A 25654-nucleotide genomic window follows, 5' to 3' on the forward strand; every position below is an offset into this window, starting at 1 on the left:
GCTTAAGAAATGACTGTCCAGGAACCATGTATTCGGCACCTTTAAAAACATTGTACGTGGGACCTTCCAGTATTAAGAAGAGATACTGAGGGGAAATGTTTTTTATTTATTAGTATTTACCTGTAGAACCTCTAGTACAACACTCAACATACTGTACAGTACACGTTTATGTAACTTACAACTCAGAAATATGCATACTTTGCTTAAAAAACAAAAGTGTCCAAAATCAATTTATTCTATGGAAACTCAATACTAGGTTTATGGACAATTAATTTTTAATAACTTTGAGAAACATTTACATAAAATTGTATTGATAAAATCCCCTTGTCAGCACTCAGAATACACAATACAACATGTTTATGTAACTTACAACTCATAAATATGCATAATTTGCTTACAAAATGACTCCACGAACCATGTAGTTGGCGCCATTTAAAAACATTGTATGTGGGCACTTCCTGTATGATTCAGTGAAAAAACCCTTAAACCATATACCAGCAACTTCAGGCGTTGAATACTCATTCATGGGGCCTTCAGATACAACATATTAAAAACTCATGTCCCTCAGTGTTAGGCAAGTATTGTAAAAAAAAAAAAAAAAAGCAAGAAAAATATTCCTGAAAAAATAAATATTGTCACATTACACTCACAGGTCAGCCAACAGGTCACTTAACCATGTCAAACAGACTTCAAACTTTTCACACTGTCTAAGAGGCCACTGAGAAGAAATAGATTTAAAATTGGAGTCAGTTGGAGCATTCTTAGTGGTGTCCATGAAAGCATTACAGACATGAATGGCATAAATTGTACGTGGGATGCACTCTGGCATTGCTCCTTGAGGTCCTAAAGACCTCAAATTTCACACAGTGACACATCAAATACCCCTTATCGATATACTAAGAGGCTAAGATATACTGTGGCCTAGGGTACAGAAAAGTATTTTTCATTATTTTCAACAGAACTCTCTCCCTGCCATAGGAATCAATGAGAAAGGCTGACCTGTAGGCCCGTGTGCAACAGTATATTCATCAGAGGCTTTAATACTTGGCAAGCACCCAGGGCCTCCAAATTCTAGGACCTGACTCGGTGCCCCTGACGATCAAGGATCTCAAATTTCCAGGTCCTGCAGCCTTCGAAACCCCTTTTCTAGACGTCCCACTTGCCCATTAAACCAATGAAATTCTATACCGGTTTCATGGACGGGGTTAAACTTGGTGCTAAGACCTGAGGGCTTCGAATGCTTTACCGTTGGGCCTTCAGAAATGACATATCAAAAAGCCGTGTCCCTCATGGATTGGGAAGTACTGTAAAAAATAATCTGCAAATCTATTCAATGAAAAATAGACACATATAGTCCAAGGATGGGTCAAATGAACACTTTACCAAGTCACAGAGCCTTGAAACTTCAAACATTGACTAGGGGGCCCTTGATAAGCTATAGATGTCAAATTTGAGTCGTTTGGACCTTTCTGAGTCATGTCCACGGACCCGCTATGAAAATGAATGGTATAAATTGTACATGGGATGTGCTCTAACTTTGCTCCGTGAGCTCCAACGGAGGCAAAATTTTGCACGGTTGCATATTTGGTGCCCCTCGATCACATACTAAGAGGGCAGATGTCTCTTTTTTTATTCAAAATATGCCTTTTTAAGGGGTGTGGGCAGGCCATCGGGCACTAAACATGCGGCCTGTGATGACACATAGTGTAAATATCTATTTGGGAAAAATAGTTAGTTAGGGGACAAATAGTGGGTCCGTGGGATCTGAGGGTGTGGCACAAGTAGTCAGGGGGTCTCAGGGGTCATTTGGGAGAAATAGTCAGTTAGGGGACAAATAGTGGGTCCGTGGTACTCGGGCACATGCAGCATCTTCGGGTGGTTCTGAGGTCACTGCGATGGGCTGGTCTCACAGCAAACCCCAAGAAGTGCGTGATTGGGCAGGTGGAGGTACGGTATTTGGGGTTCTACTTGGGCCATGGGCAGGTACATCCCCAAATTGACAAGACTGGGGATGAGACAGTTCCTGGGTCTGGCTGGCTATTATAGGAGATTTGTGCCTAATTATTCAGACGTCACCAGCCTGCTGACTGATCTCAATAAAAAGGGAGCTCCCGACACGGTCCAGTGGACAGAACAGTGTCAACTGGCATTTACGCAGGTTAAAGCTGCATTTTGCGGGGGCCGCTTTTACATTCACCTGATTTCTCCCTCCCTTTTGTGCTGCAGATGGATGCTTCGGACAGGGGGCTGGGGGTCGTGCTCTCGCAGGTGGTGGAGGGGAAGGAGCGCCCGGTGCTGTACATTAGCCACAAGCTCTCGCCGAGGGAGACTATGTACAGCACCGTTGAAAAGGAATGTCTCGCCATCAAGTGGGTGGTCCTCACTCTCCGATACTACCTGTTGGGGCGGGCCTTCACTCTTTGCTCAGATCAGACCCCACTCCAATGTCTTCACCAAATGAAAGATACCAATGCGCGGATCACCCGTTATCTGGTCCTTCAGCCGTTCAAGTTCAAGGTGGTCCACAGGCTGGGAGCACAGATGGCTGTCGCTGACTTCCTGTCCAAAAATGGAGGGGAGTGGTAGACAGGCTGGATGTCTCCCCAGCCTGAGTCGGGCAGTGGGGATATGTGGCAGTGGGGGCATGGTCAAGCATTCGTCCAGAGAGAGAGAAAGTGGTAAGGGTGCATTCACCTGAGCCAGATAATGATTAACACCTGTTTCCAATTGTAGTGAGCTTGGGGAGAGCGGCATAAAAGGGACAACGCCAGCACCAAGGAGTCAGAGAGAGTCAGGGAACAAGAGTCCTGCTGTGAGGCTGATGTGTACATTTGAAGCTGATGTGTAATTGTGAAGTTGATTTATTGTGAAGCTGGAAGCCTAGAAAGTTGCCAATTAAAAGCCTTATCTGTGAATGGAGAAATCCGGTTCCCTGTGTCCTCCTTCCCTCTTGCTGTGAAGTCTGTTACAGGGACCAAGGGAAGAAGAAGTGCCCTGTCCCATAGTTCCTGAGGACCAAGTATACCTGAGAGTTTTTAGGAGGAAATGGTATGAACCCAGAAGTGAAGGACCTTATACTGTAGTAAGGGCAACCCCAACAGCAGTACAGGTGGAGGGTAGCACAACATTGTATCATGTGCCCAGGTTGAGACCAAGACAACGAGAAGACCAAATAGACAGTGCAGAAAATGATCAGGAAGACCTAAATGTGGATTCCCCTGAAGTTGAAAGAGAACTTGAAGCTCATGACCAAGGAAGATCAGAACAAGAAGAAGAAAGTGCAGAGCAGGAAGGAGAGAGTAGTAATGCTGTTGCACCTCATGTTAAGGCAACTGAGCATGCTGAAGCAAAAAATGAAATACAACTGCTCGAGGATGTACCGCAGCCAGTGGAGACAGTACAGGAATGTGAGAGAGATTCTGACATTGATACTAATGTTGGTACACCTGATGCAGCAGTTAACTCAGACCCAAGGCTTTCCAGAAACCAATCCCCACAACCAAGGCAGGAAGAGTTTCCCACGATCGACTTCTCAGTCTTTGACTGGTCCCCATAATGCTAATGATCCGACACAAGTAACTTGAGTAAATAAATCCATTAAAAAGAGGTCTATAGAATTGCCACTAGGGACCTCTTATGATGATACAGACTATGAAGATGGCCCATCATTGTAAAAGGAAAGATTGCTAGAGAACGCATATCATAATGATTGGTTTAAGTGGGCAGAGTATACAGCAAAACAATCAAGAAGGTCTAATTGCTTATGTTCACCATCTCCTCTGAAAAAGTTTACAGTAGTGCCCAACCAATATAATTATATACAGTGTGCCCAACACTTCACAAAATTGTGTTAAAAAAACACCTTCAGAAGTACCCTTCTGTCGAGCCGAGTGTCTGTCATTTTTAGGACATCCAAAATTTCACAAATATTACGACAAGGTAGGTGGAGGAGATGAATGTAAACGTTTAGATGTTCGAATAGATGTGAAAAAATGAGAAAACCCTTTAACATATGTCATAAACCGCATGCTTGAAAAAAAAAACCTAATCACTTTTATTGTCACACAGCCATATACACAAGTGCAATGGTGTGTGAAATTCTTGGGTGCAGTTCCGGTCAACATAGCAGTCATGACAGTGATGAGACATATACCAATTTACAATAACATCAAATTAACACAGCACAATTTAAAGTCTAATATACATATAATTACACACAACAATATACAAATAATAACATACACTGTACAGTATACAATACAATATACAATATACACACAATATAGATACACATTATTCAATAAAAATATATATAAAAAAAGTATATATTGTAGTATATATAGAATGTACAGTAGGTTGTATTGCACTGTATTGACATTCAGGCTGTCGGTTGATAGTAAGTTGTTAAGAGAGAATATAATATAATAATAATATAATTTATGACAGTCCAGTGTGAGATATAAGAGTAATAAAGTGCAGTGCTGATGTATTTTGATCGTGGGAGATCAAGAGTTCAAAAGTCTGATTGCTTGGGGGAAGAAGCTATCATGGAGTCGGCTGGTGCGGGTCCTGATGCTGCGATACCGCCTGCCTGATGGTAGCAGTGAGAACAGCCCATGGCTCGGGTGGCTGGAGTCTCTGATGATCCTCCGAGCTTTTTTCACACACCGCCTGGTATATATTTCCTGGAGGGAGGAAAGCTCACCTCCGATGATGTGTCTGGCAGTTCGCACCACACTTTGCAGTGCTTTGTGGTTGTGGGTGGTGCTATTGCCGTACCAGGCGGAGATGCAGCCAGTCAGGATGCTCTCTACAGTGCAGGTGTAGAACCGTGTGAGGATGTGGCGGTTCATTCCAAACTTCCTCAGCCATCTCAGGAACAAGAGGCGCTGATGAGCCTTCTTCACAACGACTTCAGTGTGGATGGACCATGTGAGTTCCTCAGTGATGTGGACACCCAGGAACTTGAAGCTGCTGACTCTCTCCACTGGTGCTCTATTGATGGCGATGGGACTGTGTTCTCTGTCTTTTCTTCTGAAGTCCACCACAAGCTCCTTTGTCTTACTGACGTTGAGAGAGAGGTTGTGCTCCTGACACCAGTGTGTCAGAGTGTGCACCTCATCTCTGTAGGCTGTTTCATCATTGTCAGTGATCAGACCTACCACCATCGTGTCATCAACTTAATGATGGCATTGGAGCTATGTGTTGCCACACAATCATGTGTGTACAAGGAATACAAGAGTGGGCTGAGAACACAGCCCTGTGGGCTCCAGTGTTGAGGGTCAGTGATGAGGAGATGTTGCTGTCTATTCTAACCACCTGGCGTCTGCTTGACAGGAAGTCCAGGATCCAGCTGCACAGTGAGCTGTTTAAGCCCAGAGCCTGGAGTTTCTCATCTAGCTTGGAGGGCACTATGGTGTTGAATGCTGAGCTGTAGTCTTCAAACAGCATTCTCACATAAGCATTCTTTTTTTCCAGGTGGGAGAGAGCAGTGTGTATTGTAGATGCAATGGCATCATCAGTGGAGCGGTTGTTGCGGTAAGCAAACTGCAATGGGTCAAGAGAGAGAGGCAGCACAGAGCAGACGTAATCTCTGATTAGTCTCTCAAAGCATTTGCTGATGATGGGGGTCAGAGCAACAGGACGCCAGTCATTTAAGCAAATTATTTTTGATTGCTTTGGAACAGGCACAATGGATGTTTTAAAGCATGTGGGGACTACAGACAAAGAGAGGGAAAGGTTGAAAATGTCCGTAAAAACACCAGCCAGCTGGTTCGCGCATGCTCTGATGACACAACCCGGAATGCCGTCTGGGCCCATGGCTTTGCGGATATTCACCCGTCGGAAGGATCGGGTTACATCCGCTACAGAGACGGAGAGTGAACTAACCTGTAGCTTCGGCCGTGAGAGCTCTCTTCGCGAGGGCGGTGTTATTTCCCTCAAAACGAGCATAAAAAGTATTTAGCTCATCCGGGAGAGAGGCAGCGGTGTTCATGGCGGAGTTTTTATTCCCTTTAAAGTCCGTGATGATGTTAATTCCTTGCCACATGCTTCTAGAGTTGGTGGTGTTAAACTGTCCTTCAATCTTGCTCCTGTACTGGCATTTTACTGTTCTGATTTCTGTTTCGGAGGGCATAACTGGCTTGTTTATGCTCCTCTGCGTTCCCGGAATTGAAAGCGGAGGTCCGCACATTAAGTGCCACGTGAACATCGCTATTTATCCATGGTTTCTGGTTTGGACAGATCCGTATTGTTCTGGTTGGAACAATGTCCTCCATGCACTTTTTGATGAAACACATTACGCTATCAGCGTAAAGCTCGATGTCATCATCAGAGGCGGACCGGAACATCTCCCAGTCCGTGTGATCAAAACAGTCCTGTAGCGTAGAGTCTGATTGGTCCGACCAGCACTGGATCGTTCTGAGGGTGGGTGCTTCCTGTTTCAGTTTCTGCCTGTAAGCGGGCAGAAGCAGAATGGAAGAGTGGTCCAATTTGCCAAATGGTGGGCGGGGGAGGGATTTGTAGCCATCCCGGAAGGGAGAGCAGCAATGGTCTAAAACCCGGTCCCCTCGTGTGTTGAAACTAATGTGCTGGTGGTATTTTGGTGCGACTGATTTGAAACTGGCTTTATTAAAGTCCCCGGTCACAATGAACGCGGCCTCAGGGTGCACAGTTTCCTGCTCACTTATACTCCCATACAGGTCCTTGATTGCCCAGTCTGTGTGGGCTTGTGGGGGGATGTACACAGCTGTGATAATGAACGCTGTGAATTCCCTTGGTAGCCAGAATGGTCGACACAGAAGCATGAGAAATTCCAGATCAGAGCAGAAAGACTTGATAGAATGAACATTCCTCTGATCACACCAGGATTTGTTGATCATAAAACATACACCACCACCTCTGCTTTTACCTGAGAGGTCTTTCACCCTGTCCGCTCGGTGCACGGAGAATCCCACGGGTTCAATGGCTGAGTCTGGAATCTCAGCAGACATCCAAGTTTCCGTAAGGCAGATAATGCAGCAGTCCCTTGTCTCTCGTTGGAAAGAGATCCGCGCTTTCAGCTCGCAGAGCTTGTTATCCAGAGACTGAACATTTGCCAGTAGAATAGTGGGTAGCGGGGGTCGATTTGCGCGGCGTCTTACTCTGATTTGAACGCCGGCTCTGTTTCCACTTTTCCTTTTGTGTTTCCGCGTCCGGACTGCCCAGACAAAGGGCTCCGCTTGCATGTTTGTAAACAGCAGGTTGGCATTGAGGAATTTGAAGTCCGGTTTACGGTGTGAAATTGCTGAACCAATGTCCAAAAGTGTTTGTCTGTCATAGACAATAAGGCAGACAACATCCAAGACAAAAACATAAGAATTGTGAACAAAACAAACAAAACACTACCATGTTGTTTCGGAGCTCGCAACGCAGCAGCCATACTCGGTGCCATCTTGAATCCAAGGTTTATGGAATATGAGTATTTTAATAAATCCAAAGGAGAGGTTGATATGGGAATATTTTGAGGAAACTCTGCAGTAATTTGGCATCTGGATGAAAAAAATGGATGATCAGGAAGGAGTTTATAAGTTTAGCAGAATAATATTTGCACCAGCCACACTGAAGGAACATTTGACCAAGATGTTTGGGTAAATCTGTGAAAGGATGCCTTTTAAATTGTGAAAACCAAACTTTAGTTCCTCCTGTGATACAGCGCATCCGGAAAGTATTCACAGCGCTTCACTTTTTCCACATTTTGTTATGTTGAGTCCAAAATGGATTAAATTCATTATTTTCCTCAAAATTCTACAAACAATACCCCATAATGATAACGTGAAAGAAGTTTGTTTGAAATCTTTGCAAATTTATTAAAAATAAAAACCAAAAAAATCACATTTACATAAGTATTCACAGCCTTTGCTCAATACTTTGTTGAAGCACCTTTGGCACCAATTACAGCCTCAAGTCTTTTTGAGTATGATGCTACAAGCTGGGCACACCTATTTTTGTGCAGTTTCTCCCATTCTTCTTTGCAGGACCTCTCAAGCTCCATCAGGTTGGATGGGGAGCGTCGGTGCACAGCCATTTTCAGATCTCTCCAGAGATGTTCAATCGGGTTGAAGTCTGGGCTCTGGCTGGGCCACTCATGGACATTCACTGAGTTATCCCGGAGCCACTCCTTTGTTATCTTGGCTGTGTGCTTAGGGTCGTTGTCCTGTTGGAAGATGAACCTTCAGTCTGAGGTCCAGAGTGCTCTGGAGCAGGTTTTCATCAAGGATGTCTCTGTACATTGCTGCATTCATCTTTCCCTCGATCCTGACTAGTCTCCCAGTTCCTGCCACTGAAAAACATCCCCACAGCATGATGCTGCCACCACCATGCTTCACTGTAGGGATGGTACTGGCCAGGTGATGAGTGGTGCCTGGTTTCCTCCAGACGTGATGCTTGCCATTCAGGCCAAAGAGTTCAATCTTTGTTTTTCATGGTCTGAGAGTCCTTCAGGTGGCTTTTGGCAAACTCCAGGTGGGCTGTCATGTGCCTTTTACTGAGGAGTGGCTTCCGTCTGGCCACTCTACCATACAGGCCTGATTGGTGGAGTACTGAAGAGATAGTTGTTCTTCTGGAAGGTTCTCCTCTCTCCACAGAGAAATGCTGGAGCTCTGTCAGAGTGACCATTGGGTTCTTGGTCACCTCCCTGACTAAGGCCCTTCTCCCCCGATTGCTCAGTTTGGCCAGGCGGCCAGCTCTAGGAAGAGTCCTGGTGGTTCCAAACTTCTTCCATTTACGGATGATGGAGGCCACTGTGCTCATTGGGACCTTCAGTGCTGCAGATATTTTTCTGAACCCTTCCCCAGATCTGTGCCTCGATACAATCCTGTCTCGGAGGTCTACAGACAATTCCTTGACTTCATGGCTTGGTTTGTGCTCTGACATGCACTGTTAACTGTGGGACCTTATATAGACAGGTGTGTGCCTTTCCAAATCATGTCCAATCAACTGAATTTACCACAGGTGGACTCCAATCAAGTTGTAGAAACATCTCAAGGATGATCAATGGAAACAGGATGCACCTGAGCTCAATTTTGAGTGTCATGGCAAAGGCTGTGAATAATTATGTACATGTGATTTTTTTTGTTTTTTTATTTTTAATAAATTTGCAAAGATTTCAAACAAACTTCTTTCGCATTGTCATTATGGGGTATTGTTTGTAGAATTTTGAGGAAAATAATGAAATTTAATCCATTTTGGAATAAGGCTGTAACATAACAAAATGTGGATAAAGTGAAGCGCTGTGAATACTTTCCGGATGCACTGTAAGTATATATGAGGAACAAACAGTAGCCATAGCAGACTACTTTTTTATTTGCGGAGGAAAACAATTGCAGGCTATATTACCCAAAGGGTGGAAAGGAATATGTACCAGAGTAAGACTAGTGCAAGAAATAACGATGTTGGATTGGGACCAAAATAATCTGAAACCCCAAATGAATCTAGAGAAACTGTACAGAAAAAACCTAGAGTAAAAAGAGCTTATCAAAAAGACCCTAATGTATATTTAGATGTGATTGGCCAGCCAAGAGGAATACCACAAGAATTTAAAGCTAGAGATTAAATAAAATCAGGCTTTGAGTCTATATTTATATGGGTAACACTCAATAAGAATACAGAATGGATTAATTACATTTACTAAAATCAGTAGAGATTCATTAATTATACTGATGAAGCATTAAAGGCCTTAGGAGAACAACTAGAACCTACAAGCAAAATGACATGGCAAAATAAACAGGCACAAAATTGGTTATAGGCAAAAAAAGGAGGAGTGTGTGTAATGTTTGGAGCTGACTGTTGCACTTATATCCCAAATAATACAGCTCCTGATGGATCCTTTACTGAGGCAATGAAGAAGCTGAAAAGTCTAAGGGAAGAGGTGATTGAAAATGCAGGAAGAGACCAACATATTGGAAACTGGTTTGACAAGATATTTGGATCTTGGGGAGAATGGCTTACTAAAGTGGGAATAATAATGGCCGTAGCTATAGTTATTTTTGTACTGTTGTTTTGTTGTGCTCAGATCAATGATGGCCAATGCTGCAGCCAGACAAATGATCAATGTGTCTGTGAAATTATCTGGAATTGACATTGGGGTAACCAACGTGTACCCCATAGGTCCTGGACTGGACGAACTGGATGAAATAATGTAAAACCTCACTACACAAAGAGTGGTAGGGAAGGGGAGTCTTTTTATTTCTGACTCTTTATTTTTCAATTTTCTATTGTTTTTGAATAGCAAGGGAGTCAGCATACTCATTGTATTTTCTTTTATGTGAAGTTAGGTAGTACTTTAGATCTTGGGTAGAGTAGGCAGATAGACAAAGGATATTATGTTTATTATTTTGGCATATGCCCCTTCCTGAAGTTATTTATCTCTTTTAAGAGCTCAATATATGATGTTTGTTGTTTAATCAAGTCATGTGAATGAAAGGGGACAATGAAGGTCTGAAGCAGGTCATTATCTGTGTCACGAGATAATGTGACAAGAATTAAAAGGGAACGATAAGAAGGTTTATTTGATTATCTGTACTTTTTGAATATTTATTGTTTGAATCATTTCCGAAGTTACCAAGTAAATCACGTTTGAATGAAGTATAATATGCATTTATAAACTTTGAAAAACACTGGAAGTGCCACTGGAAGGCCAGAGGCTAAGATATCATAAAATGAAGAAAGGATCGAGGAGCACCTCAGTGCTTAGCAAAAAAGGCAAACTCTGCTGGTGGTTTAAAAACCCGCTGTCTGCGCCAACACCACCAGATAGCGCTCCAGGCTACATATCAATATGCTGAGTAATCTGCTGATATTGTTTAAGCACTGAAATATTTTAATCAACTGAAATAAGTTAATCACTGATATACTCAACATAACCATGATAAACATGGGCAAGACTGAATTTGCATGCACATGCTTTTATACACAAATTTGATTTGTTTCTGATTTGTGTTACCCCCAAGAAAGACTTAGTTAGGGAGATGAGATATTTTACTTCCCCCTAGCCAAATGTGGGGGGAGATGTTTGGTCTTGTTTCTCCTCCAGAGTGCGGCTACATAAGAGAAGTCATTATTAGAGGAATGTGTGACTTTCATTGGTCACTTGATAGAAATGGAGGAGACTGACTTGTGAAGTTGCAGTCTGGGTAAGGGTGATAGAGGTGGGACTTGGAGAAGTCCCAAAGGGGGGAATATATAGTATATTTTTTAGGTCTGCCCCCGACTAAAGATATTCCTAGTTGGCTAGTAGTCGTTAGTTTAAGCCATTAGTCGGGGGGGGGGGGGGGGGGTCACGTGACACCATGCAAGAGGCAGACGTGTGAGCAACGAGTTCTGCGCACATTGCTAAGTTTTTAATTATTTTCATGTTATAATCTGGTGAATTTTGATACACCCAGTTACACATTTGCTCTTTGATGCAAAACATGGCAAAGAAGTCAAAATCCTCAGGCTCTGGAGACATTATAAGACACTTATGTGTTCAGGATGAAAGCCCCGACAGGCCTACAGACAGGGGACTCGATTTGGATGGCGCGGTGGGAGAAGGAATCCAGCGTCAGTTGTCCAACATGTCGGTTGTAGGGCTTTACTGGTTGTTTAGATCAGTGTTACTATCAGAAATAAGTAATAATTATTTCTGTAGTTATTAAATAATATTTAAATTAATTAATTGAATCTAACTCATTGAAACCTCATATGGGGCTCCAGTAAATGTAGTGCGCTACGTTTAGGAGCGGGTTTGTTTATTAGCAATAATTAATAATTATCAAAGATAATTATTAATTATTAAAACCAATAGAACATTGATGAGAATCAATGTTAGCTTTTTTAATCCTTTAAATCAACAATTATCAAAGATAATCGTCAACTGTTAACATTGATGAAACATTAATTAAAATTAAAACTAGCTTATTGATCATTCAAATTCAACAATCATCAAAGATAATTATCAATTATCAAAAATCAACAGAATGTTAATAAGGATTAACATTGATGGGGCACCACCCTGGAATCAGGGACTAATAACCAGATAGTATAACAGTCTCAATATTAGATTGTTTTCTTAGGAAAATGTCGATTTTCGGGAAAAAAACAATGAATGAAGGCTTGAATCCGAGCACTGACATCCCATCAGCATGACACAGGTGTATGCAAAACAAACCAAAACACTTCTCTTTGTAATATAACAAAGTTTATTTATGCAGTAATATCTATTAATAATTAATACAATGCAGTCAATAAACTTCCGACTTACAACTACAAACTAAACAGTGATATGATTAGATATGGAAACTAAAATAATCCTATAACACATGAGGGTGTGTGTGTGTGAGAGAGCAAGTGTGTGTGTGGTTAGTACCACGGTGTGTTCATCCGTCCTTTAACTCAGACTCGGTTCCTCGAGGCTCAGGTGATGACAGGAGGCCATTTCCTCGCTCTGTTGGCAGGCGGTACGGCTGCTGATTCTCGGCAGGCTGGCGGAGAAATCAGAAATGTCAACTTGATTGAAGAAGGAAGAGAAATCTTTAATCTTTTCACTTCTGCAGGCAAACGGATGAAGATGCGGATTGCTCGGCGGTCTCCTTCGGATCCGTTAGAGTGTTCGGTTGAACACAGATTAATCTCAACTCGTCCAGCGAGATGGAGATTGTATGGCCACAGTTTCAAGTCAGATGTTACTTCCTTGTGCCATGAGGTTGCACCTGAGAGCAGCAATGAGCTGCGTCTATACACGGTGAACAAAGTTGCTGGAAGCAAATCCCAGGTATTTCTACTCCTAATGATGTCATGGTTGAGGGACGTTCTGTTGTGTGCCTCATCCAATAGGAGTTGAGAGTTCGATCCTTTAGTGAGCAAGGCTTCATGGGATTTGTAGTCTGTTTTGGACTCCCTTTGTTTGATTTTGGCGTGGTTTTTATCAGTAAGATTTATGACTTGGTATGTGGGGGCCTGAGTTAGGTTTTACGACTGTGTTAGGCCTACCTTTGTCTTCTATCTGAATACATGAGGCCCAACATTCCCCCCTTTGTTCTGAAGAGTTGGTTGTTGTCCAGCATCTTTAGAGCAACTGAAGGGCCGAACAGTTCTTGTCGGTTCACAGTAACCTGTGGGTTACGCCATCCATGTATTCCTGATAGGAAAGAAAACGGTTGCACAGTCCATACAGTTCATTAGAGTTCACAGAGGCTTTATCGTCTGGACAGAGATTGAGGCACATCTGGGCATAGAAATTCTAGCTAAATCTAAAACTACATTCATCACACATAAACATTTCAAGTTATTGGAAGGCACAGCATTAACTGTAACAATCCTTTGTTGTTCTTTGGTCATAACACAAAATCAAAGTAGAACCTGACATTGGTTACTAGGAACAAAATGTTAGGGGAAAGGAGGGTTAAAGGTTAAAAGGCTTGTCCTTGGAAATTATTGGGGTTAACCTGTGGGATGGGCTCAGACTGGTGTGTAAAACGCGGCTGTACGAGGAGTGAGTCCAATCTGGCCTGCAGGTGTTGAATGTACCTGTACATGGCGTGTGCAATAATTGCAATGATCCAACCACTAAGGAGGAGCCAGAGGGCAACCAAACTGATAGGGTGTTCTTGGTAAGATGACGATCTGCTTATGTGACTACGAAATATAGTGGTTAAGCCAGTTGGTTTGAGACTGAACTTCACTAATTTCATCCCTTCAGCCTGAAGCTTCTGTTGAAGGGTGTCATCAATGGTAAGGTTGTGACCTCTAAATGCGTCCATGATCTCAATTCTGCGTCATGTTTGTTGATGTTGAGATGATGGAGGACAATATCGTCAATGTGCACGGTGACTCCTTGGGGAACCATTAAGAACACTGTTTGGTTTGGTAGCCTTAGTTTAGTGGCTGTATCATGGCAGTCGTATGACTTCGGTGGCTGGTGTTAACGAGCCAGCAATTGCCTGCTCGCTCTACCCTTGTCTCTGTTCCTTCATCTTTGATGGACATGCTACCTTGACACTTGTTCATGGAATTCGGCTCTTTGGCCGCAGAGGTATTTAGTCACCTCTCTAACAAAGGGGTTGCATTTGGACAAACCCAATGAATGTCCTTTGTCTTGGTACACATCTTAAGGTTAGGGATAAGGTAGAGCGAGGGGTCCTCATCATGGTAGGTGAGTGTTGGTGGTGTTTTGAGGTGAATGTGTGCATTACCTCTCTGAAAACAAACATTAAATACAGACTTTCGTCTATATATATTCTGCCTATGAAGGTAGATTGAGGATAAATCTTATTTTGAGGTTCTGAGGATTTACATGAATTGGAATTTCAATGCCAAAACTATATGTCAGGTGTATCTGTGAAGGAGCTTGATGAGGTAATTAAGGCCTTGCCTACAGGCAAGTCTCCGGGGCCTGATGGCTTTTCCTCTGAGTTTTTCAAATCTTATGCTACAGAACTGGCTCCACTTTTGTTAGAAGTTTATACGGAATCATTAAAGAATGGAAAGCTTCCTCCAACCATGACGCAAGCCCGGATCAGTCTGATTCTTAAAAAGGACAAAAGTTCCAAGTGAGTGTAAAAGTTACCGCCAAATTTCCCTGATCCAGTTAGATGTAAAAATGTTGTCCAAAATTCTGGCTAATCGATTAAGTAAAGTTATGACATCACTTAAACATATAGATCAGGTGGGGTTTATTTGAGGCCATAGCTCTTCTGATAATATTAGGCGTCTCATCAAAATCATGTGGTTAGTAGTGAATGGTCAATCTCTGGTCGCTGCCATCTCACTTGACGCCGAAAAGGTGTTTGATATGGTAGAATGGGATTATCTTTTTAAGATTTTTGAAATGTATGGGTTCGGGAGTGCATTTATTGGTTGGATTAAGTTACTTTATAGACACCCCGTAGCAGCGGTGCAAACAAACGGGCAGGGTTGCCCTCTTTCCCCATTATTGTTCTGTCTTGCCCTAGAAGCATTAGCAGCCGCGATAAGAAAGGAGGATGATTTTCCAGGGGTGATTGTGGGAGGAGTGGCGCATACGCTTCTGCTTTACGCAGATGATATTTTTTTATTCATCTCCAACACTACTAGATCTATGCCTTGCCTCCACAGAATTATTAACTCCTTTTCCAAATTCTCAGGATACAAAGTCAATTGGTCTAAATCCGAAGCTTTGGCTTTGACAGCGTACTGTCCAGTAACGGCCTTCCAGCCGGGTGCCTTCCAGTGGCCCAACCAGGGAATTAAGCATTTGGTAATTTTATTCCCAGCAAATTTGTCTGACTTAGTCAGAGATAATTTTGATCCCTTAATAAAAAGATTTTCGAATGATGTGGACAGGTGGGCTTCATTATACTTATCGATGATTGGGAAGGTTAATGTTAATAAAATTAATTGTATTCTAAAATTAAACTACCTGCTACAGTCTCTCCCTGTAGATGTCCCCATCTCTTATTTCAAGCAATTTGACAGCATAGCGAAGACCTTCATTTGGAATGGTAAGCGTCCCAGTTTAAATTTCAATAAGTTACATAGGCCGATTGACAAAGGTGGGTTAGGCCTACCCAAGATTTTGTTTTATTATTATGCATTCTGTCTTAGACATTTGGCTCATTGGTCACTTCCACCTGAGAGAGCCCCTCCTTAGTTTTTTTATTGAAAAGGAAGTTCTTGCCCCTATCTCACCACTGCAAAGCCTTTCGATTAAACTAGCCGGAGAGGTTAAGTCGCACCCCATTATTTTGCATTTGCACTCGATATGGACAAAAGTGTCCAGAGTGTTCAATTCGGATATTTATTTAAATGTAGCCTCGAGCATATGGCTGAACCCTAAACTATGTATTAATAAGTCCCCTTTCTGTTGGTCAGATTGGATTGTGAAGGGGGTTAATACACTTGGTGACCTATATGAGAGTGGAGTATTGAGACCTTTTGAAAATTTGGTTCAAAAGTTTGGGATTCCCAGGTCTCAATTTTATAAGTATTTACAGCTGTGCCACCTGCTCTGCACTGTTTTTGGGAGTAGCATGCACCCCCTAGAGTGGCAGATACTCTGGGAGTGGTGATTACTGCTTTTGGGAAGGGTCATGAGGCATCAGTGTATTACTCCCTGCTAATTCAGAGTCTGGGGGACGGAGCTATAAATTCTCTCAAAAGATTATGGGAGGAAGATTTAAATTTGTTATTGGAGGAAGGAGTGTGGGCTAGGATTATAAAAAACATCAAGTCTGCATCTGGAGATGCAAGGGTTCACCTTATGCAATTTAAGATTTTACATAGATTTTATTGGACCCCCTCTAAATTGTATAGGCTTGGACTTAAGGACAGACCCATCTGCTGGCGATGCCATTCTGAAGATGGAGACACCACCCATGTTTTTTGGGGGTGTCGTAAGATCCAAGAATTTTGGCTGAAGGTGCAAAGTTTTGTGTGTGATGTGTTGGGCTCTCAGGTCTCGTTCTGCCCCAGACTCTGAATTTTGGGAGATGGGGAGGTCATGGATTTGGAGGATAAGTACATGAAGGACTGGGTTTTGACCAGTGTGATGATTGATAGGCAGGTTATTTTGAGGAGTTGGAAGCCGGATGGAGCACCCTCGTTCCCGGAGTGGTGCGCGGAGATGGGGAGGGTGGCTGCCTTCGAGGAGGGGTCGAGCATAAGGATGGGAGTTAGGGATTCTTATTTTTGGGGGAATCTCGAGGAGAGGCGGTGGAGGGAGTAATTTAGAGTTTATTTATTTTTTATACTTGATTATTGTATTTTATTTTATTTCTTGTTGTTTTAGTTTTGTGTTTTTTTCTGTGTGTGTGTCTATATTCTATTGACCACAGGGGTGTTCCTGGGGGGGGGGGGGGTCAGGGTGGGGTGGGAGTTTGGTATGTGGAGGGGATATAGTGGGAGTTTAATGTTTAAAGTGTTTGATTAAATATATATATATGTTGTTGTATTTTTGTGTTAATTTATGAATCAATAAAAATGTTAATAACAAAAAAAAAGAAAATGGGGCGTGGTCAAGTGTACAAATAAGACCATAATTCCTAAACAAAAACACTAAATTAGGTGAGCACATGAGACATATGATTCTAAACAAGCATGCAGACTTTTATGGAGATCGGACCATAGGTGGCGCTATGAGCTTTAAAAAGCTTTAAAAGCCATGTATTTCCTTAGTAAATTGCCTGTATTGGCTGTAAATGGTCTATTCCATCTATGATCTAGGTGGTTACATGCTTGTTAAATAAAACATAATACCTTTTTATGCATGTGCTTAAAGGCCTTAAACCGCTTGAACCCTGTTAACTGCTGCTCGCAGCTATGTTTATTATTATTATTTTTGTTATTCTGCCCTAAAACTGATCGTGCAGACCAAACCATAAGTCATAGAGAGCTGAATCTTTGAGGGAAGGTAATCCTCCAGAGTACAACATGCGTATCAAAGTTTGGGCCCGATCGGCCTCAAGGTGGTGCTATAGTGATCATTTTTACATTTTGGCCCATAACTCCTAAACCGTTTGTCGCACACACACAAGTGTCTTACATCGTTGGATTCCTTGGCTCAAGATGAACCAAGTATATGTATATCTCTGATTTCATTTCTGTCATGAAAATTTTCGGGCTAATTTACATAATTCGAAAAAAGTAGGTTTCGAACTCCTCCTAGGCCGTATGTCCATTTCGCACAAAAATCTACTATGATCCCTCCTGACAAAAAGTTATCAAAAGAATTTTGATTCATCAAAGCGTTACGAAGATATAAGCCAACGAATTGGTCAGGCGTCGTCCAATATCTACCAAATGAAAAGGCCCAATGTTGCGAAACTTGACACTTAGACAACAGGACATTCTGAGGATGCATGCAAAGTCGTGAAAAATTTAGCCTATAGGGGGCGCTACAACAAAACAATGCTCATAACTCCGCAACAGTATGATCAATGAAGTTGAAAATTGGTATGTATCTTGTAGGGGCCAAAGGCTAACATATCCTACAATATCAGTCAGACAAATAAAAAACATGGTCGCCAGCAGCCAATCAAATTTCAGCAACTAATAACATCAAATCTGAATGGCCGACCGTTACGAAACTTGAGATATTTGTAGACAGTGTCAGAATGAGGCTGTGTACCAAGTTTAATGAAAATCGGCCACAAGGTGGCGCTATAACAAGGACATTAACGTTTTCTCCAGTAACTCCGCAACCAAGCTGAATAATCTCAAAATTCTTTTCCTCTTCCATTTTGTACGTATTGACCAATATCTACCAAAGGAAAAGGCCAAATGTTTACGAAACTTGATGCATATATACAACTGCACATTTTGAGTCTGCATTCAAAATTGCGAATTGTAGTACCTATAGGGGGTACTACAGCAAAAAAATTCTCATAACTCCGCAACTGTATGTTCAATGAAGTTGAAAATTGGTATGCTTCTTGTAGGGGCCAAATGCTCACATATTCTCCAATATGACTCAGACAAATAAAAAAACTGGCTAGCCAATCAAATTTCAACAAAATGGCTGTATAAATGGTGTGTAAATCATTGTATATTAGCCAGTGTTACCTGCTATTGTAATTTAACTACATCTAGGACTCCCTAGGTCAATAATTATCAAAGAAAAGTTGAACTTCAGTTATTTAGTTATTTAGGGGTTGCATTTATCATTACATTATAAATGTGTATCCAAAAGCCTATAATTCCTCAAATAAATATTCAAATTTCTAAAACCTTTTTGGATATTGGGTGCTTTGTGGCTTTATAACAGTTAAAAAGTTAAAAACAATGACCACCATAACAATTATCCTGTTTCAGAATCGTTGAACACAAGACATCAGAGTCATATTTAACACCAGTTTGCAAATTCAGCAACTTACTGAAGACCGTAAGTCGGCATCAGAGACCCTAAGTCGTAGAGATTCCAAACTTGGCAGGATCGTTCCAAATCCCCCCCACTACTCAGGCATACAGACACACATCCGTCAGAGACTAGGTGGTGCTATTGTGAACAAAACAAACACAAATCACATTTTGGGCCATAAATCTTGAAAACAAAATTATTTTTTCCTCTGATTCCTTACGTCATGCTGAAGAGTTTTATTCCTGACAGAATTTTGTATCACCTTCGTTTTCCCACAAACTCGTCCTAGGCCGTTTGCCGATCGGAACCAAACCAGTGCAGAATGATTCAGCAGAGTCCCAATATGAAAAGTCATTGGAATTTTGTAATTCTGATTTATCGTCAAACGGTACTCCAAAAGTCCATTTTACTAAAACGGTTATAACTTTTCAACGGATTGAGGTATTATCACCAAATTTGGTAAACGTATGTATGGGCTCATGCTGAGGTCACACAAAAAATATTGCACACCTTTGCCTTTTGATGGCGCTATAATAATGAAAATTATGAAAAATGTCTCTAACTATGGAACCACTGGTCCGATCGACTTTAAATTTTGCATGCACTGTCTTTGTCCAAGGTGCCATCAAGGTTCATGAGCACAGTTGCATATCTTTAAAAACATGGCCGCCATTGACCAATCAGCTTTCAGAAGCTTTTATATAGGGTTAAATAAGGCCAATCGCAACTAAACTTGTTATGCCTATTTGTCTCTTGGTCCAAGATGTCTGTGCAAAATTTGACAAAAATTGGCCACCTAGAGGCGCTATTGCATTTTACATACATGTAAATTGTTTTATATGCTGCTGTGTTTAAAAAAGAAACACGTTATTCAGACCATGCTGTAAACCTTGCATTAAGCACCATTGGTTTCAAACAAAACATTCAATAAATACTTGAGATTACTTTAAAAGATTACTTTTTCGAACTAGTCATAGGCCGTTCGCCCGATTGGAACCAAACCAGTGCAGAAATATTCTCTGGAGTCCCAAAATGAAAAGTTATCAAAGGAATGGTAAAATTGTAATTTATCGACAAACGGTATGCTAAAACATTCATTATGGTGTGGCCACTTTTACTAAAATGGTTATAACTCTTGAAAAGATTGAGATATTATCACCAAATTTGGTACACTTATGTATGAGGACACACACAAATATTGCGCACCTCTGCCTATTGGTGGTGCTATAATGGTTAAAAAAAATATGGCTCTAATTATGGAACCGTTGGTCCAATCAACTTTAAATTTTGCATGCAGTTTATTTGTCCAAGGTGTCATCAAGGTCTATGAGGACAGTCGCATATTTTGAAAAACATCGACCAGTCAGCTATCAGCAGCTTTTATATAGTAAATTTGTATAATTTGGCATCCACTGGATCATTTATGTTAATTCTGATTATTTTGGTTATTTCTTCACATGTGCTTGGACCCCGATGATTGCTGCTTGCGACTATATTTATTATTATTATTATAATTATTTATTATTCTTTTTCTGCCTTAAAAGTGTCTGGGCGTCAGAGATCGTAAGTTGCAGAGACACCAAACTATAATATGCACCTTTGCGTTTGTGGTCATAACTCTGGGGCTGTAAGGGTTAGGATCAAAATATCAAATTTCATTTCCGCCTATAAAATGTTTCTGGCATTTTTAATTTTCAAGAAAATTTACTTTCTTGAACTCCTCCAAGGCTCTATGTCCGATTCGCACGAAATTTGGTATGCACCATCTATGGAACATCCTGACAAAAAGTTATCAAAAGAATTTAATTTCATCAAAGCATTACAAAGATATAAACCAACGAACTGGTCAGGAGTTGTCCATGTAATCGAAATTGACCTATATCTACCAAATTAAAAGTCCAAACACAGCGAAACTTGATACACATAGAAAACATGACATTCTAAGGCTACATGCCAAGTTGCATCAAATTCCGCCAATAGGGGGCGCACAACTGAAAAACGCTTATAACTCTGCAGCTGTATGATCAATGATGTTGAAAATTGGTTCGTATCTTCTGTGGCCCAAAGGCTTACATATCACTCAAATATCACTCAGAAAAATCAACAAACATGGCCGCCAGCAGCCAATCAGATTTCAGCAGCTAATAACATCAAATCTGAATGGCCGGCCATTGCGAAACTTGAGATATTCATTCACAGTGTCAAAATGAGGCTGTGTACCAAGTTTTGTGAGAATCGGCCACAAGGTGGCACTATAACAAAAACATTTACATTTTGCTAATTACTCCGCATCCGAGCACATTAAAATCAAAATGCTTTTTATCTCTAAATCCTTGCGTCAAGTCCTACAAAATGTATATCTCAGTTTTATTTTATTTTATAAAATGTTTCTGCCATTCTAATTTACTGAAAACACTACTTTTTTTAACTCCTCCTGGTGCGTTAATTAGATCTTCACCAAACTTGGCCCAGATCAGCACTAGACCTTGCAGGCAAAAAGTTATCAAAAGAATTTTGATCCATTAAATCGTCTAGAAGATACAATCCAATATATTTGACTAGTGTGGCCCATTATGACTAATATTCCTGTATCCTGTGAGCAAAAATGCCAAACTCACAAAACTGTGTAAATATGGAAAACAGGACATTCTGAATCATACTAAATTTCATGAATTTATGATGTACGGGGGGGCTAACAGCACATTTTAAATAATCAGCCATTTATCTGACTAATGAAAGCTGTAATACTATATTTTGTCCACCAGAGGGAGCCTCAGGATAAGAAATCCTTTTAAGTCTAAGGCTTTCATAGGTGTAGGAATGCATATAAATTTATTTGAAGAAATGTGGTACACTAACAGTGTCTTCTGACTTTTATAATATTAGTTTGCAAATAAATCTATGATTTCCAAAATGATTATAGATAATCAAATGTCACCTTAATTTTTACATATCCTAAAAATATTGAAAACATATTTGTCAAGTTGCCAGACATGATTAACTGTCACATTGTTTTAGTGATATGTTTACATATGTCTGGAATTATATGATGTGTTTATTTTTCCATTATCCCCATTTCTGTCTTGCGTCATTTCTATATGGCTGCGACTGAAAACTGTAAAATGCTGCCTTAAAACCAGCCCAAAAATGCCCCATAGCCATACTATGGCAAGGCTCTTGCCCATGAAAACAATTGTTTCCTACTATGACAAGACAATGAATTTTGTGGGATCATATCTCCCAATCAGAATGTCGTAGAGACATAGGGGCAGGCTCATTTCACTCGGGCAACCAATCAGTCTTTAAGTATCATCTTGTAAATAGCATAGCCACGCCCTAGCAACCATTTATGGCACCCTAGCAACCACCCCTTAGACTTCCATTCAAAATGGCTCAGAACGGAATCTTCAGAACAGAATTTTGTAGACACTTGGCAATTGGATCATTTGAGTCAGGTTAGTAATCAGCCAATAAGAATCTCTCTGGTCACTGGCTAGCCACACCCTAGCAACCATTTAGAGCACCGTAGCAACCAGCCATATTGATTTCCATTAAAAATGGCTGAGAGGGATATCTTTGAAACGGAATGGACTCCAGATGTGACAGTTAGCTATTTCACTTGGGTGAGCAATCAGTTTTCATGTATCAACTTGAAAAACTACTTAGCCACGCCCTAGCAACCATTTAGAGTTCCCTAGCAACCAGCCCCATTGACTTCCATTCAAAATGGCTGAGTGTGATATCTTTGGATCAGAATATCCTAGAGAAATGACAGCTGGCTTGTTTTACTTGGGTGAGCAATCATACTTTAGGTATCATCATAGAAACTACTTAGCCATGCCCTAGCAACCATTTAGAGCACCCTAACAAGCAAACCCCACTGATTTCCATTAAAAATGGCTGAGAGTGATATCTTTGGATCAGAATGTCCTAGAGAAATGACAGTTGGATTATTTTACTTGCGTGAGCAATCAGACTTCATGTATCCACTTGAAAAACTACTTTCCACAACCTAGCAACAATTTTGAGCACCCTAGCAACCAAACCCCATTGACTTCCATTCAAAATGGCTGAGAGTGATATCTTTGGATCAGAATGTCCTAGAGAAATGTAATTTTGATTGTTTTACTTGGGTGAGCAATCAGACTTCAGGTATCATCATAGAAACTACTTAGCCATGCACTAGCAACCATTTAGAGCAACCAAGAAAGCATACCCCATTGACTTCCATTCAAAATAGCTGAGCGTGATATCTTTGGATCAGAATGTCCTAGAGAAATGGCAGTTCACTTGTTTTACTTGGGTGCACAATCAGACTTCAGGTATAATCATAGAAACTACTTAGCCACGCACTAGCAACCTAGCAACCACACCCCATTGACTTCCATTCAAAATGGCGGAGAGTGATGTCTTTGGATCAGCATGTCCTAGAGAAATTACAGTTGGCTTCATTCACTTGGGTGAGCAATCAGTTTTCATGTATCAACTTGAAAAACTACTTAGCCATGCCCTAGCAACCATTTAGAGTTCCCTAGCAACCAGCCCCATTGACTTCCATTCAAAATGGCTGAGTGTGATATCTTTGGATCAGAATATCCTAGAGAAATGACAGTTGGCTTGTTTTACTTGGGCGAGCAATCAGACTTCAGGTATCATCATGTAAACTACTTAGCCATGCCCTAGCAACCATTTAGAGCACCATAGCAACCAAACCCCTTTGACTTCCATTCAAAGAGTCTGAGAGTGATATCTTTGGATAAAAATGTCCTAGAGAAATGACAGTTGGCTTGTTTTACTTGGCTGAGCAATCAGACTTTAGGTATCATCATAGAAACTACTTAGCCAAAACCTAGCAACCATTTTGAGCACCCTAGCAACCACACCCCATTGACTTCCATTCAAAATGGCGGAGAGTGATGTCTTTGGATCAGCATGTCCTAGAGAAATTACAGTTGGCTTCATTCACTTGGGTGAGCAATCAGTTTTCATGTATCAACTTGAAAAACTACTTAGCCATGCCCTAGCAACCATTTAGAGTTCCCTAGCAACCAGCCCCATTGACTTCCATTCAAAATGGCTGAGTGTGATATCTTTGGATCAGAATATCCTAGAGAAATGACAGTTGGCTTGTTTTACTTGGGCGAGCAATCAGACTTCAGGTATCATCATGTAAACTACTTAGCCATGCCCTAGCAACCATTTAGAGCACCATAGCAACCAAACCCCTTTGACTTCCATTCAAAGAGTCTGAGAGTGATATCTTTGGATCAAAATGTCCTAGAGAAATGACAGTTGGCTTGTTTTACTTGGCTGAGCAATCAGACTTTAGGTATCATCATAGAAACTACTTAGCCACAACCTAGCAACCATTTTGAGCACCCTAGCAACCAAACCCCATTGACTTCCATTCAAAAAGGCTAAAAGTGATATTTTTGGATAAGAATGTCCTAGAGAAATGACAGTTCACTTGATTTATTGGGGGAGCACTCAGACTTCAGGTATCATCATAGAAAATACTTAGCCACACCCTAGCAACCATTTAGAGCAAACTAGCAAGCAAACCCCATTGACTTCCATTCAAAATAGCTGAAAGTGAAATCTTTGGATCAGAATGTTCTGGAGAAATGCAGTTGGATTGTTTTACTTGGGTGAGCAATCTGACTTCAAGTATCATCATGGAAACTACTTAGCCATGCCCTAGCAACTATTTAGAGCAACCTAGCAAAGCAAACCCTATTGACTTCAATTGAAACTGGCTGAGAGTGATATCTTTGGATCAGAATGTTCGAGAGAAATGACATTTTGCTTGTTTTACTTGGGTGAGCAATCAAACTTCAGGTATCATCATAGAAACTACTTATCCACGGACCAGCAACCAGCAAACCCCATTGACTTCCATTCAAAATAGCTGAGAGTGATATTTTTGGATCAGAATGTCCTAGAGAAATGGCAGTTTAATTGTTTTACTTGGGTGCACATTCAGACTTCAGGTATCATCATAAAAACTACATAGCCTCACTCTAGCAACCATTTAGAGCTCCCTAGCAACCAAACCCCTTTGACTTCCATTCAAAATGGCTGAGAGTGAAATCTTTGGATCGGAATGTCCTAGAGAAATAACAGTTGATTTGTTTTACTTGGGTGAGCAATCAGACTTCATGATCGACTTGAAAAACTACTTAGCCATGCCCTAGCAATCATTTGGAGCACCCTAGCAACCACAGCCCATTGACTTCCATTGAAACTGGCTGAGAGTGATATCTTTGGATCAGAATGTTCGAGAGAAATGACATTTTGCTTGTTTTACTTGGGTGAGCAATCAAACTTCAGGTATCATCATAGAAACTACTTATCCATGGACCAGCAACCAGCAAACACCATTGACTTCCATTCAAAATAGCTGAGAGTGATATCTTTGGATCAGAATGTCCTAGAGAAATGGCAGTTCAATTGTTTTACTTGGGTGCACATTCAGACTTCAGGTATCATCATAAAAACTACATAGCCTCACCCTAGCAACCATTTAGAGCTCCCTAGCAACCAAACCCCTTTGACTTCCATTCAAAATGGCTGAGAGTGAAATCTTTGGATCGGAATGTCCTAGAGAAATAACAGTTGGTTTGTTTTACTTGGGTGAGCAATCAGACTTCATGATCGACTTGAAAAACTACTTAGCCATGCCCTAGCAACCATTTGGAGCACCCTAGCAACCACAGCCCATTGACTTCCATTCAAACTGGCTGAGAGTGATATCTTTGGATCAGAATGTCCTAGAGAAATTACATTTTGCTTGTTTTACTTGGG

General features: G+C 41.1%; 1 protein-coding gene across 1 annotated transcript in view; it reads right to left on the reverse strand.

The window, feature by feature from the left end:
• Positions 1-4520: 4520 nt before the first annotated feature.
• The window catches only part of LOC127411120 (uncharacterized), a 418430-nt gene continuing 397296 nt past the window's right edge, over positions 4521-25654 (reverse strand). Inside the window, exon 3 of the mRNA XM_051646474.1 lies at positions 4521-4705. The gene's annotated coding sequence lies outside the window, so the exon portion shown is untranslated. The remainder of the gene's footprint in view (positions 4706-25654) is intronic.

Source organism: Myxocyprinus asiaticus, chromosome 20 (genome assembly GCF_019703515.2).
Source record: "Myxocyprinus asiaticus isolate MX2 ecotype Aquarium Trade chromosome 20, UBuf_Myxa_2, whole genome shotgun sequence".
Classification (NCBI taxonomy): domain Eukaryota; kingdom Metazoa; phylum Chordata; class Actinopteri; order Cypriniformes; family Catostomidae; genus Myxocyprinus; species Myxocyprinus asiaticus.